Genomic DNA, 4084 nt, shown 5'->3' with positions numbered 1-4084 from the left:
GATTTAGGGTAAAAAAAATGACAAGTAAATAAATAAAAATGAAAATAACGCATAAAAAAATACAGCGAAAAGAAATAATAACCCGCATCTTGCATAGAAATATGTATCTTTAAAACAAAAATTCTGTAGAGATTCTCTAAGCAATAAAAAAAATTGTTTTCTCTCGTAGAGATTCTTTCTAATACACTTTTTTTCTTTTAGAGAATTTCTCTAAAACAATTTCTTCTCCTCCCTTTTCAAATGACAAAAGATCTCTATTTATAGACTTCGGGGTGTGCCATAAATTAGGAAAAATTATTATAAAATCAAATTAGGTTATTTATTGAATTTCTTTTTTCTAAAATAGTAAAAATATGATATTTAAAGATTTTTTATAAAATAAAATACTTTTTTTTTTCCTAAAATGATAAAGATAAATTAAAATAATTTTGTATGAAATATATTATTTTACTTTTTTTTCCTAAAATGATAAATCAAATATGATATTAATAAAATACTTTGTTTTTTTTACTAAAATGATAAATCAGAAAATATTTTGTATTTATCTTTTTCCTAAAATGATAAGTCAAAAATGATTTGAGTTTTTTTAAATAATAGATATTCTCATTAATGGCTCTATTTTCTATTTTAATAAAAATATTAAAAAACATAAGATTTTATATTATTACAAAATATTTTACCCATTTTTTTCTTTTTTTTTTTTTTAAAAATGAAATCTTAGCCAAAATTACAATTATTATATATTTTAAATAATAAAAATAAATGTAGGATGAAATTAGGTGGCTACACATGTGTAATGGGTTTTGTGATTGTTGATCATCAAAGATGCAATGTTTTTTTTTTCCTTTTTAAGTGATGATATTTTGATGATTTGTCCATATCTGAATAATACGAAACAATGATTATTCTGATGTAATCTTGATAGAAATCAAAGTTTAGATTTCAATCATATTGATGATATTTCGGCTTTGAATTGTTGTGGTTTTAATCTTTTATATCTGATACATACCTGATGAATACATGTTTAGATATTTCATGAGTAGCAAATTATCTTATGATACATGTGATGGAGAGTTAAGTTTTTGTAAAATTAGATAACGATGTTATTGATTTGTGTCAAATCTCAATGCAATTTTTTTAAAATTTTCATATGTAGTGAAACTATTCTCGTTGGTAACTTGTACCCTTTTAAATCTTGTTGAACTTTATTAGACTGATCTTTATTATGGGTTTGGTTTTCCTATAGTTTAAGGCTCAACAATATTTCGAGTTTTTATATATGACCTGAGAATATTTGACAATTTTATTTCATTGCTATATTTGACCATGATATTCAATATATGTTTGATAAATATATATTGAATATTTCATTGACAAACATATTGGTTCATAATTATTGTATTGTTGTTAATATATACCATAAATAGAATGCTAGTTGTGATGAATTTGAGTTTGTCAACAAAATAGTACTATTGAACTTTGGATATGTTATGCACCCAAATATTTAGAAATTTAGAAATGTGGGGTGTCTAACTAAGGTAGCATATCTTGTGTTCAAGAAATCTATGATATGATTGAAAACCTTTGACTATGTTTATTGATTATGCTCATAATAGTGTTGCATGACTAAAAACATAATGGCATGAGTCAAGAAAATATTTCATGTATGTTATATTTGACAAAGTTATACATGACTTAGGTCATGAATTATCGCATGATTTGGCATATTACTAAAGATTGCTAGTAGATGAAAATTATGCAAATTCATTATTTATGAAGCTCATAGGATCTTGTGGAAGTATAAATCATTGTCTAAACTATAAAATAAGTGAAAGTTTATAAGACATGAGGGCTTACACCCAAGTAGTCCCTAATAAGTGGTATAAAGAGTCATGTCTCTGGTTTAGCCTTGTTGATAGAATCCTAAGGTCGAACAAAAGTATAGTAGAACCTTAAAAGTAGTCAACGCGTTATTCATGGTTGAGCTTTACTGAATAGGCAGTATTCTCTAGAGAGGAGTTAGCCTAAATAAGAGTTAAATGGATGGATGTCTATTTTAGAGGAGGTTCAGTTGGAACTTTGTTCGAGGGGAGGATCGTTGGGAATGCGACCAAAGTCCCACATTAGATAAGGGAACTGATCATAAATACATAGGTGCAACTTTAGACTTATGAAAAATACTTTTAATCAAACGTGGAATTTAGAATGTTTTGATTATTGTTCTCGTACAACTAAATTAGCCACTATAGAGCCTTAAAAGCCTTTGTAGTTGTATGTGATCTTCTAATACATCAAATGTATGTAAAGATGAGATTCCTCAATGGTAACTTGGAATAGTCAAATTTTTTTATGGTTTTTAACTAGTTCCGAAAAGTTTGGTGAGGAAAAATTTTAATAACATTGTAAACAATGTCTCGAGTAGTGTATTTTTATTGTGTGATTATATGTTTGTACATTGATGTGAAAGATTTATGTGATACAAACATAAATGCTAGCAATGCTATAAAGTTATCACATCTTGAAACCATGAGAGATTTCAAGTTATCACGACTAGTGTGATGAGGTTAGTATTATTGAGAATGTTTTAATTTATGTCAATCACACATTAGATACTATTAAAGAGATTTTAATAGTTTGATGGTACTCTTATGATGCTAGTAATGAGCCTTAATGAAAATAAATGAGATGGTGTTTCTCAATCTGAATATGCAAAGATTATAGGAAGTATTACATTTTTTATAAATTGTACAAGACAAGTTGTTGCATATGTTGTGAGAAGATTGAGTATATATATATACACATAATCCTGATTAAGATTGTTTTATTGCTCTTCATCATTTATTAAGATATCTTAATGTTACAATAGATTTTGGTTTGCATTGTAATAATTGTCTACCATACTAAATAGGTAGTGTATGCAAACTGGGTAACTTAGAATGACGAAGTAGCCTTTACTAGTGGATATGTGATCTTAATAAAGAAATGTACCATTGTACGGGGACATTAGTATGAATGACATAGAAGCCTAATGGAAAATGTACCATTGTAGGGGACCTGTATAGTAGTATATCTTTATTGAGATTCATACGTGCCAAGAATAGTCTCTTATGGCAAAAGAAGGCATATTCGCTTGATAAACATAGAGTTGTGAAATGATTATTGAATGAAAGAATATCTTCTTGAAGTATGTAAGGTCTTAGAGGAATATTGTAGATCATCTCTCCAAAGGCTTAACAAGGAGAGTAATTCTAGGAATTTCAACAAGTATGAGACTCAAACGTTTGATGGTCAATAGCCTTTTATTTGGGTGGTCTATTGCGATAGATTTGATGGTTCATACCCTTTTCTAGGCGGTCTATTGCGATAGATTTAATGGTCCATAACCCTTTTAATTATGGGTGGTCTAATACGGTAGACTTGATTGTTCATAGCCACATGTGGGTAGTCCTTAAATTGATTTGATTGATGAAACTAAAACCTTTGAAAATTTCATAGCTCTTCTTTGGGTGGTTCTGCTATTAACTTGATGGATAACTGTAAAATATTTATAGCTCAATTTGAGTGGTTTGTCTTTACAGATTTGATGAAGTTGGTTTTAATATGGACTAGTTGTGAGGTCTTCATAGCTCAGTTTTGAGTGGTCTATTGTGATAGACTTGATGAAGCAATAAAGGTGATTGTGAAAGTGTGGTCGCCTTCTATGAAAAAGTTTAAGGATCTTTTTCTAAAGCTTTCACGTTGACCCGACTATGTGCATGGCCTTAAATAGCACAATTATGGGTTGTCTATTGTGATAGACTTTATTGTGAAATCGATGAAAAATTAAGAAGTAAAACGTGTTGTGGGGGTCTCAACCATAATTATTAAAAGTTCAAAAGGTAACTTACTTTCTTTAATTGGATTATTGTTGCCCCACCTCACTACACATCAATTCAAATCGAAAGATATTGATGTTTAATTTTATACTACTTCTTTCTTTGCTCAGAAAATTTTTTTTATTACTATTTTAACTAAAATGCAATGGTAGCAATTCGTAGGGGATTGTTGAGAATGACTATCATTGTACTATTTTATAATTAAGGTT

This window comes from Cucumis melo, chromosome 3 (assembly GCF_025177605.1).
Source record: "Cucumis melo cultivar AY chromosome 3, USDA_Cmelo_AY_1.0, whole genome shotgun sequence".
NCBI classification, from domain to species: Eukaryota; Viridiplantae; Streptophyta; class Magnoliopsida; order Cucurbitales; family Cucurbitaceae; genus Cucumis; species Cucumis melo.
This window is presented reverse-complemented; position numbering follows the sequence as displayed.